Genomic DNA, 13,044 nt, shown 5'->3' on the forward strand with positions numbered 1-13,044 from the left:
AACTGGGGGCTAAAAAATAATTTTTGTGGAAAAAAAAATATTTTTTATTTGCACGGCTCTGCTTTATAAACTGTAGTGAAACACTTAGGGGTTCAAATCTCTCACAACACATCTAGATGAGTTCCTTAGGGGGTCTACTTTCCAAAATGGTGTCACTTGTGGTTTTTTTTTACTGTTTAGGTACATCAGGGGCTCTGCAAATGCAATGTGACGCCTGCAGACCATTCCATCTAAGTCTGCATTCCAAATGGCGCTCCATCCCTTCCGAGCCCTCCCATGCGCCCAAACGGTGGTTCCCCCGCACATATGGGGTATCAGCGTACTCAGGACAAATTGGACAACAACTTTTGGGGTCCAATTTCTCCTGTTACCCTCGGGAAAATACAAAACTGGGGGCTAAAATATAATTTTTGTGGGAAAAATTTTTTGTTTTATTTTTACGGCTCTGCATTATAAACTTCTGTGAAGCACTTGGTGGGTCAAAGTGCTCACCACACCTCTAGATAAGTTCCTTAGGGGGTCTACTTTCCAAAATGGTGTCACTTGTGGGGGGTTTCAATGTTTAGGCACATCAGTGGCTCTCCAAACGCAACATGGCATCCCATCTCAATTCCAGTCAATTTTGCATTGAAAAGTCAAATGGCGCTCCTTCGCTTCCGAGCTCTGTCATGCGCCCAAACAGTGGTTTACCCCCACATATGGGGTATCGGCGTAATAAGGACAAATTGCATAACATCTTTTGGGGTCCATTTTCTCCTGTTACCCTTGGTAAAATAAAACAAATTGGAGCTGAAATAAATTTTGTGTGAAAAAAAGTTAAATGTTCATTTTTATTTAAACATTCCAAAAATTCCTGTGAAACACCTGAAGGGTTAATAAACTTTTTGAATGTGGTTTTGAGCACCTTGAGGGGTGCAGTTTTTAGAATGGTGTCACACTTTGGTATTTTCTATCATATAGACCCCTCAAAATGATTTCAAATGAGATGTGGTCCCTAAAAAAAAATGGTGTTGTAAAAATGAGAAATTGCTGGTCAACTTTTAACCCTTATAACTCCCTAACAAAAAAAATTTTGGTTCCAAAATTGTGCTGATGTAAAGTAGACATGTGGGAAATGTTACTTATTAAGTATTTTGTGTGACATATCACTGTGATTTAATTGCACTGTGATTTTCACCAAATTTCCATTTTTTTCACAAATAAACGCAGGTAATATCAAAGAAATTTTACCACTATCATGAAGCACAATATGTCACGAGAAAACAATGTCAGAATCACCAGGATCCGTTGAAGCGTTCCAGAGTTATAACCTCATAAAGGGACAGTGGTCAGAATTGTAAAAATTGGCCCGGTCCATAACGTGCAAACCACACTTGGGGGTGAAGGGGTTAAGGATAGGCGTGATTGTGGCATGTTTGAACGCAGAAGGGAAGGTGCCAGAAGTTAGTGATAGGTTATAGGCATTATTTGACCAGATGTTCACCGGTATATACTTTGTATGCTTGCCATTGCTTACTTTGCACATACATGTCCTATTGTTAAGGTTTTTTGTTCTTTTTGGATTTTTCCATCTTCCCTCAATATTCTGGTACCTAATAAAGTTTTAATAATTGTAATATTTTCATGATTTCAGTCCCGGCACGCAGGGCCGTTTTTGCCACTAGGCACTTGAGGGGGCACGTGCCTAGGGCGGGGACGATGCGGGGGGCGGCACCTGAGCAAGGTTTTTTTGTTTTTTTTTAAAGTCCCGACCCACCCACCCTCCTTGAAGACGATACTCACCCTGCTCCAGCGTTGCCTGATCTCATCGTCTGTAGCGCGTCCTGAGTGAGCAGTCACGTGGTACCGCTCATTAAGGTAATGAATATGCGCATATTCATGACCTTAATGAGCAGTACCACATGACCGCTCATTCAGGAAGGTGCTGCGCTGGGACAGAGCCAGAGGGATGTCGGTGCGGCCGCGCGGTGTGGGACAGGTGAGTATGAGGGACAGGGGATGGGGGGATGAAGGAGGACGGATGGTAAGCCGCACCATGCAAGATGGTAGAAGGAGCGGGGGATGGAGAGATGAGCCATGCATACGGGGGAATATGAGCCATGCATACAGGAGGGGGGGATATGAGCCATGCATACAGGAGGGGGGATATGAGCCATGCATACAGGAGGGGGGGATATGAGCCATGCATACAGGAGGGGGGATATGAGCCATGCATACAGGGGGGGAATTATGAGCCATGCATACAAGAGGGGGGGAATATGAGCCATGCATATGGGATGGGAGGGAGATGAGCCATGCATACAGGATGGGGGGGAGATGAGCCATGCATACAAGATGGGAGGGGGCATTATACAGTATTGAGCATAATGTGGGGTCATTATACATTATGGAGCATCATGTGTGGCCATTATACAGTATGGAGCATCATGTGTGGCCAATGGCCATTATACAGTATAGAGCATCATGTGTGGCCATTATACAGTATGGAGCACCATGTGCGGTCATTATACAGTATGGAGCATCATGTGGCCATTATACATTATAGAGCATCATGTGTGGCCATTATACAGTATGGAGCACCATGTGTGGCCATTATACAGTATGGAGGACTATGTGGCCATTATACAGTATGGAGCATCATGTGTGGCCATTATACAGTATGGAGCATCATGTGTGGCCATTATACAGTATGGAGCATCATGTGTGGTCATTATACAGTATTGAGCATCATGTTTGGCCATTATACAGTATTCAGCATTGTGGGGCCATTATACAGTATGGAGAATCATGTGTGGCCATTATACAGTATTGAGCATCATGTGTGGCCATTATACAGTATGGAGCACTGTGTGGCCATATTTTTTTGTTTATAATTATTGTATATGAAACAGTGTGATCAGCAGTGCTAAATGGGTGTGGTTGGGACGTGGATATTATTATTTATTGTTATAGCGCCATTTATTCCATGGCGCTTTACATGTGAGGATATGGATATGGGTGTGACTAGTTGTGAAATGGGTGTGGTCAGAGGCGTGGCCTACAATTTGCCACAGCGCACTACGCGCGCCACAAACATACCTCTTTCCCTTCAAAAGTTGGGAGGTATGGTACCACATTTGACAGATCACAGCAAGTGCCACAAATCCCATAGGGAATGAATGAGGCCGAACGCAGTGTTGCCATAAGTGATCCGTTACGCGGCAGATGCAGAAAAACTGCCCGATCTGCTGCAAAAGGCGACTTTCACATCAGCGATTCTTGCCAAAGTCACTGCCGATAGTGTCATACTCACCAAAGGGGGAGGCAGCACTAAAAGTGCCTAGGGCAGCAGAAACTCTAAATACGGCCCTGCCGGCACGTGTTTTCTTTTTTGTTTCTTGTAGTAGTGGCCGTCAACCTTGACAATGAGCAGTAAAAAATAAAAATCTGAAGAGGATTTTTAATAAGAGGTAATTGGAAAGTTGCTTGTTTTTTTTCACAAACATTTTAGATGATAAGATAAACCCTTTAAAAATGCCTGATAGAAGCAGTGTATGGACCCGTAGTCCAGGGTCGGTGTGCACCACATGTGTATGAGCCCTTATTGTGTGAGACACAGTTTAGGGGGCTCGATATCCCATTTAAATTTTTTTTTCATAAGTCTAAGTAAACAATTTGTATAGAATAGGCTTCTATAAGGTGGATACGTGCTAATGAAATGCAGAGGGTTAATCCAGAACATACCTCAGGCCGACATTCTCCAGCTTCGGGCCGGACTGTCTTACGGAATATGTGTAACGTCCGGCTCTTTGATCGAATCCCTGACAAGTGTTTAATGTAGCTGATTAGTTATGTGCGCCGGTGATAAAGCTCAGCCGCTTTCCTGTGTGGCGGGCATTGTGTAACAGTCACATGGAGCAGGCAGGAAAAAAAAATCCTCGTCTAGCCATTTTTCCATCGGGAAGAGGAAGTGGTATTTAAAGCAATAACAAGGTCTCCAGGAGTAGTTCTGCACAAGGTCGTATAAAAATAATGCTTTCAGACAACTAATTCTATAAGAAATTCACTAACTGGTGTAAGTTTAGCCCATTAAAAAGACTCTCCCATTTGGGCCATGATGGACCAATCGGCACACTACCTCCGTTAGCCGATACGGGCCCGGACTGGCCGACAGGAGAACAGGAGAATCCTCCGGTGGGCCCCCATGTGGGAACGAGCTCTATTCTCCACTCCACCTATATGAGAAGTTCTTGGCACAATACATTTGTTTCAGGAAAGGGCGTCATCTCAACCTTCATTTAACAAACTACCCCGCGTATCATTATAGAAACATAAGCAATTTTTGTGAATGTGATATTTTATGTAGCTGAACAGTGGGCCACCAGAGTCAATGTTACTGGTGGGCCCTTGGTGCCCCAGTCCGGCACTGCTCTGGCCTATAGGCGTCCCACCACTGGTGGCGCAATTACATCACCGCATCACTGCACCTGAACTTGGACTCTTACAGGAGGAAAAGTCTCGGCCGGTGAGGTTGTCAGAGACTTGGGGTGAACATAATTTTTTATGGGGACACTCAGCGGGAATGAAAAATTATTCAGTGCGACATTATTACTTTTTTGGGACCAATTTTAAAACATCATTACGTGTTAAAGGGGCAGTCAGGAGGTATTATTTTATATCAGTAAGTGGGCACTTAAGGGAAATCACTACTATAAAAGGGTACACTAGGGGCATTACTACTATAAAGGGGTACACTAGGGGCATTATTACTATAAAAGGGGTACACTAGGGGCATTATTACTTTAAAGGGGTATACTAGGGGCACTACTACTTTACAAGGGGGCGCTCATGGTATTACTACTATAAAGAGGTACACTGGGGGCAATACTACTATACAATGGTACACTAGGCCCATTACTACTATACAAGGGTACACTAGGGCCATTACTACTATAATAGGGTACACTAGGGGCATTACTACCATAAAGGGGTACGCTAGGGGCATTATTACTATAAAAGGGTACACTAGGGGAATTACTACTATAAAGGGGTACACTAGGAGCATTACTACTATAAAAGGGTACACTAGGGGGCATTATTACTTTAAAAGGGTACACTAGGAGCAGTACTACTTTACAAGGGGGCACTCATGGTATTACTACTATAAAGGGGTACACTAGGGGCAATACTACTACACAAGGGTACACTAGGAGCAGTACTACTTTACAAGGGGGCACTCATGGTATTACTACTATAAAGGGGTACACTAGGGGCAATACTACTATACAAGGGTACACTAGGGGCAATACTACTATACAAGGGTACACTAGGGGCATTACTACTATACAAGGGTACACTAGGGGCATTACTACTATACAAGGGTACACTAGGGGCATTACTACTATACAAGGGTACACTAGGGGAATTACTACTATACAAGGGTACACTAGGGGCAATACTACTATACAAGGGTACACTAGGGGCATTACTACTATACAAGGGTACACTAGAGGAATTACTACTATACAAGGGTACACTAGGGGCATTACTACTATACAAGGGTACACTAGAGGAATTACTAGTATACAAGGGTACACTAGGGGCATTACTACTATACAAGGGTACACTAGGGGAATTACTACTATACAAGGGTACAATAGAGGAATTACTACTATACAAGGGTACACTAGGGGAATTACTACTATACAAGGGTACACTAGGGGCAATACTACTATACAAGGGTACACTAGGGGCATTACTACTATACAATGGTACACTAGGGGCAATACTACTATACAAGGGTACACTAGGGGCATTACTACTATACAAGGGTACACTAGAGGAATTACTACTATACAAGGGTACACTAGGGGCATTACTACTATACAAGGGTACACTAGGGGAATTACTACTATACAAGGGTACACTAGGGGAATTACTACTATACAAGGGTACACTAGAGGAATTACTAGTATACAAGGGTACACTAGGGGCAATACTACTTTACAAGGGGGCACTCATGGTATTACTTTAAAGGACAGTTGTGGAATTATAGCTGTCAAGTGGGCACACATGGTGAATTATTACCATCTAGAAGTTACAAAGGGGCAGTGCAAAGACACTAATATTTAGGAACTACGGTATTTAGGGTATGGCATAATACAGCAGGGGTGGCAATAGGCATGTCACTGGGGGTATTAGCAGGATGGAGAGTTTATTGGGAATTGGTGTTAGAAATGTGAAAAGTAAAATGTGTTTGTTTTGCAAACGGCAGACGAGTTGTGGCTAGAGAAGCTGTCATGGCGGTCCGGGCTGGATGGAGAAAATGGGAAAAGTGAAGTGAAGTGAAAGAACTTGTAGAACTTTACTGTGATCACTGGTATCTATCTCCATTTAGTTACTACATGTGGCTAATATTAATATCGGTCATTGTTTTTTTTTACTGAAATGCATGGATATGGAGTTAAAAATAATTTTTGTAATTAGGTTTCATTAAAAACTTTGCAGAATGTGGCTCTTACAGGTTCTTTGTTTCGCCGTGCATTCAATTCAATTGATGCAGTCAGTGTTTTTAAACCAGCTGAAAGGAGCTCAGAATAAAAGGCATGAAACAGTTACAGACTCCCCATCAGAACATAATGGAGGGCGACTGAGGGTTTCTCAGTTAACTCTTTCTGCAGCCAGCAACACAAAATGCAACACAGATAATTTGGAAGTCAAATGGTGCAAAAGTTTAAATGAAACTTCCCTCCAGAGAAGGAGGATGGGGCCATCTTGGACTGGGGATGCCACGTATTTGATGCTGCATATGTGGCCGGTGTTATGGTATATGTGCCTTGCTTATCATATTGTCATTTGGGTAGGACTCGTCATAAACTGGCCCTGATTGGCCAGTCAGACCCTACAGATGGATCCACCCCTAAGGAGCCGACAATGCAATGATACGGTCACACACAGAACCACACATGAAGGTTTAAAACGTATTATTTTTATTATATGTTCACTTTTATGCTTGTGTTAATATAAAAGAAGTCGGTTTATAGTGGAAACAGTATTTACAGAAATACATAAAGTAAAAAAAAAAAAAGATTAGAGCCCAATGATATAGTGAGTACAATACTGTATACTGGAGCACATGATATAATGTAATAGATGTCAGGAGCAGAGCCTGTAATCATCCTAAATATTAATACACATTGCTGTACAAAAATAATAATAAATGTAAGACTGTGTGTTTGATAGGACAGATGGCGCTTATGAAGACCGTTATGATAAGTGAGTTAAAATTAATACATAGAATCCAGGAAATACTTATAAATACAAAATGACACAAGTATGATACAATTGCTGGAATTTATTTTAAAAGGTTCTGCCATTTGCCATTTTCTTTACCCTATGTAAATGCTCCTGTTCCCCTGAATCCGGCGATGTTTTTCTTTTGCTCCTGTACCTCTCCGTTCCTGAGATATGTCCTCCCCTTTTCTGTATATAATTTTAGTCTTTTTTGTCAACTGGGCGTGGTAATGGAGAAGAGTTGAGGACGACGCCCACTTGTACATGAAGATTAGATTTATAAGCAGAAGAAGAGGAGGCCATATCTCAGGAACGGACAGGAGTAGGAACAAGAGAAAAACAACGCCGGATTCAGGAGAACAGCGGCGTTTACACCGGGTTAAAAAAAAAAACCAACATATTTATGAGAAGCGATTTTTAAAAAAAAATATTTTACCAGCTGGAAAATTTATGAAATATCAAACAGTACGTGTAATAACTGTCCAACAGATGAGTGTCCCATCTATCTCAAAAACCGGACCGCGGCACTATGAGGAATGGAGAGGTGGCTGCTCATGGGGCGCTCTCCCCATTCATTTCTATGGGAGCTCCATGTGTGCTTACTGGTCAAATGTCAGCGTTCAATAGACAGAGCCATGCAAGGAAGAACAATGTAAAAGCCATGCAAGTGCAGTCATGAAAGCACACACAGGAATGGGACCCGCATCTATCAGATGTTTATGGCACTATCACTATCTTATCATTATGCCATAATAGCCAAGATGGGAACGCCCCTTTAAGGTGACCTTACGCATTAGCCACCATGCTAATCACTGATCCACCATGCTAACCACAGAGCCACCATGCCAATCACTGAGCTGCTGTGCTAACCACTGATCCACCATGCTAAGCACTGAGCCACCGTGCTAACCACTGAGCCACCATGCTAATCACTGATCCACATTGCTAAACACTGAGCCACTGTGCTGCCCATGGGTACAGACTACAAACTAACAAGAGGAAGTCACTGGGACTGCTGGAATAAACTACGCAGGGTTCGTTTGCAGAATGTAGACTTTTAACATAGGCCTGCAAAGGAGGTAAAAACAGAAAAAACAGTAGCAGATTTTTAATAAAGATTTAAATGGTTTAAAAAAAGAAAGTATTTTTTACATTGCTATATCTGAATGTTAATAAATAATGATTACAGCGATCAAGGATAGATTTTTTTACTTTACGCTTTAGGCGGCCTGGGTGCAGTTCCGCACTTCCACCAGCAGAGGGCAGTGTAAACCACGGCTCTGGGTCTCGTCCCTTTGCACTAGTGACTTTAGCAGATCTCCCCATTTGGAGGATGTGGTTTTTTGGTTTTGTTTGTTGTGTATACTACTTTGGGATTACAAACCAAGAACACACTGCTCTGCTGGTAAAAATCAGAGCTGAATTTAATAGTTTGTATACAGCACGAGAAAAGATTATTTTAGCAGCGTGCGGTTAAATCTAGCGGCTCTTGTAAGGGGGGGAGGAAATAAAAAGCGGCGTTCCATAGTCTGTGGGAATCTTACGGCTCATAGACTACAAATTTGGGTTAAAATAAGAGATCCTCGGTTTGTAGATTGTTCTATTTTTAATTATTTCTGCACTGTCTCTGGATGAGCAATCAAAAAATGGTCAGGGCAAAAGAGGACCTGTTTGCTTCCTTAACATATTTGTTAATAAATCATTGCATTTCCCCCAAAATAGTAATTTTAGAGCTTTAAATAGTGTTATTCCTCAGTAATTCCTCCTGGAACGGGGTGTTGCCGTTCCCCTAGTCAATGGCGTGTCGACACACACCGACACTGTAAGCAGTGCTGCCGCCATTGATAGGATCAACAACTACCCGGTCATAAAATTAAGAGGGAAATGTCAGGGGAAGATCTACAGGAACGTCCCACCTCCCATAATAATCTACATCAAAGCTTGGGTGCAAACGCGAGACAATCAGGGTCACATGGCCTCCGAATGGAGTCTGTCCCCCCTCAAAGTGCAAATTAAACTGCAGATACCTTTCTGTAGGAGACCTAGCCCCTATGCGAAGGAGTGACTTCCGTGCATCCTTGACGTGACCTATAGCCTGGTGCACGGTGACGTCCTCCGATTTGCATATTATGGCCTGCCCCTTGTCTCGATTGACAGTGCTCTCTTGGTTAAGATTGATCACTGTCCTCGTTTCAGCGTTTGCGCACTGACACTGCAGGAGCCAAGTGGTTGCACCCGTGTTCCAATTTCTGGCTTCTGCCTGTGGGCACCTGTCGCTTGATACACAGCGGCTTCACAGAAGAGGAGTGATTGATTTTAGACAACACTTGCTCTTATTAAGAGAGCACTGTCAATCAAGACAAGGGACTGGCTGTAATATGCAAATTGGGGGGAGTAACAGTTCACCAACGCTATCTATAGGCCATGCCAAACCTGCACCAGGGCACAGGATGTCCTTATTTACATGTTAAACCCCCTACCTCTAGTCTCATACTCACCAGCAAGTGGCGTACCGCCAATGGCAACAGGCCATGCGACTGCTATGGGGCCTGCGTGCAGGAGAGGCCCAATGCCAGCTCTGGCACTGGCATTTCCCCACTGGTCATCTCATGTTCAACTGTATTGGCATCCCTTCGACGTCTGACATCTCAGTGCAGCAGGCGTGATGACGTCACTACATGATGCCTACTGCCCCGAAATGTGTGGATGCTTCAGAATGCTCGTTGCAGAGACCAGAGCACCAAGGGACATTGCAGTGGCCAGAAAACTGTATGGAGGAATATGAGGAGTGCATTATACTGTATGGAGGACTATGGGGAGTGCATTATACTGTATGGAGTACTATGGGGTACAATATATTGTATGAATGACTATGGGGTGCATTATACTATATGGAGGACTATCGGGTGCATTATACTGAATGGATAATGGGGAGCATTATAGTGTATGGAGGACTATGGGGAGTGCATTATACTATATGGAGGACTATGGGGTGCATTATACTGTTTGGAGGACTATGAGGAGTGCATTATAATATATGGAGGACTATGGGGTGCATTATACCGAATGGATAACTATGGGGTGATTATACTGTATGGAGGACTATGGGGTGTGCATTATACTATAAGGAGGACTATGGGGTGCAGTATACTGCAGTATACTATTATTATTATTATTATTTTTTATTATTATAGAGTCATTTACTCCATGGCGCTTTACATGTGAGGAGGGGTATACATAATAAAAAATAAGACCAATAATCTTAAACAATAAAAGTCATGACTGGTACACAAGGAGAGTGGACCTTGCCCACGAGGGCTCACAATCTACAAGTTGAAGGACTATGTGGTGCATTATACTGTTAGAGGATTATGGGGAGTGCATTATACTATATGAGTGACTTTGGGGTGCATTATATTGTATGGAGGACTATGGGGTGAATTATACTATATGGAGGACTATGGGGAGTTCATTATATTGTATGGAGGACTAAGATGAATGAATTATACTGTATGGAGGACTATAGTGTGCATTATACTGTATGGAGGACTAAGATGAGTGAATTATACTGTATGGAGGACTATGGTGTGCATTATACTGTATGGAGGACCATGGGATGTGCATTAAACTGTACAGAAGACTATGGGGTGCATTATGCTGTACTGAGGACTATGGGGTGCAGTATACTATATGGAGGAATATCAGTTGCATCATAATATATGGAGGACTATGGGGTTGCATTATACTATATGAAGGACTTTAGGATGCAGTATACTAAATGGAGGACTATCGGGTGCACTATACTGTATGGAGGACTAAGGGGTGCATTATACTATATGGAGGACTATGGAGTGCATTATACTGTATGAAGGACAATGGGGAGTGCATTATACAGTACGGAGAACCATGGGGCATGCATTATACTGTACGGAAGACTATGGGGTGCATTGTACTATATTGAGGACTATGGGGTGCAGTATACTATATGGAGGACTTTAGGGTGCATTATACTAAATGGAGGACTATCAGGTGCCTTATACTGTATGGAGGACTATGGGGTTAATTATACTATACGGAGGACTATGGGGTGCAGTATACTATATTATTATAGAGCCATTTATTCCATGGTGCTTTACATGTGAGGAGGGGTATACATAATAAAAAACAAGTACAATAATCTTAAGCAATAAAAGTCATGACTGGTACACGAAAAGAGAGGACCTTGCCCCCGAGGGCTCAGAATCTACAAGATGGAGGACTATGTGGTGCATTATCCTGTATGGAGAACTATGGGGATTGCATTATACTATATGGAGGACTTTGGGGTGCATTATATTGTATGGAGGTCTATGGGGTGCATTATACTACATGGAGGACCATGGGGAGTGCATTATACAATATGGAGGATCATGGGGTGTACATTATACTGTACACAAGACTATGGGTTGCATTATACGGAAGACTATGCGGTGCAGTATACTATATGGAGGACTATCAGGTGCATCATAATATATGGAGGACTATGGGGGGTGCATTATACTATATGAAGGACTTTGGGGTGAAGTATACTATATGGAGGACTATGGGGTTCATAATACTATATGGAGGACTATGGGGTGCACTATAGTATATGGAGGACCATGGGGTGCTTTATACTCTATGAAGGACTACAGGGAGTGCATTATACTGTACGGAGGACTATGGGATACATTAAACTGTTTGGAGGACTATGGCAAGTGCATTAAACTGTATGGCGGACTATGGGGTGTATTATACTGTATGGAGGACTATGGGGCGTGCATTATACAGTATGGAGGACTATGGGGTATGCATTATACTGTATGCAAGACTATAAGGAGTGCATTATACTATACAGAGGACTATGGGGTGCATTATACTGTACAGAGGACTATGGTGAGAGCTTCATACTGTATAGAGGACAATGAGGTGTTCATTATACTATATAGAGGACTATGGCGTGTGCATTGTACTATTTGGAGGACTATGGTGTGCATTATACTATATGGAGGACTATGTGGTGTGCATTATTTTACATGGAGGACTATGGGATGTGCATCATACTATATGGAGGACTATGCGGTGCATTATACTATATGGAGGACTATTGGGTGCATTATACTGTATTGAAGACTATGGGAAGTGCATTATACTATTTAGAGGACTATGGTGTGCATTATACTATATGAAGGACTATGGGAAGTGCATTATACTGTATGGAGGACCATGAGGTGCAGTATACTATAAGGAGAACAATAGCGCTCTTTATCCTGTATGGAGGGGTATGTGGGGGCTATTAAAATATTTGGAGGGCTATGTGGGGATCATAACAATATTATGAGGGTTATGTGGGGGCAATTATATTTGGAGGGCTATATGGGAGCCTTTATACTTTATGGAAGGCTATGTAAGGTCATCATACTGTATGCAAGTAATTATACATTGTGAAGGTTTGTGTGGGGTCCATCATACTGTGTAGGGGCCACTATACTCTTTGGAGGGCTAATGACAGCCATTATACAGTTTGGAGAGGTGTGGGGACATTATACTGTATGGAGGGATGTGTGGGAGTCACAGTTAGGGGATCATACTCTGTTGGGGTCACCATACTTTGCCAGGAGAGTTGAGGTGGGGTACAGTAGGGTCATCATATTGTGCATGTGGAGGAATTCACTATGGCGGTATCATACTGTCTTTGGGGGGCACTTTTTTGGACATGATACTTTATGGGTTCAGTGAAAGGGGAATCTAGGG

The sequence above is a fragment of the Ranitomeya variabilis genome, chromosome 3 (assembly GCF_051348905.1).
Source record: "Ranitomeya variabilis isolate aRanVar5 chromosome 3, aRanVar5.hap1, whole genome shotgun sequence".
NCBI classification, from domain to species: Eukaryota; Metazoa; Chordata; class Amphibia; order Anura; family Dendrobatidae; genus Ranitomeya; species Ranitomeya variabilis.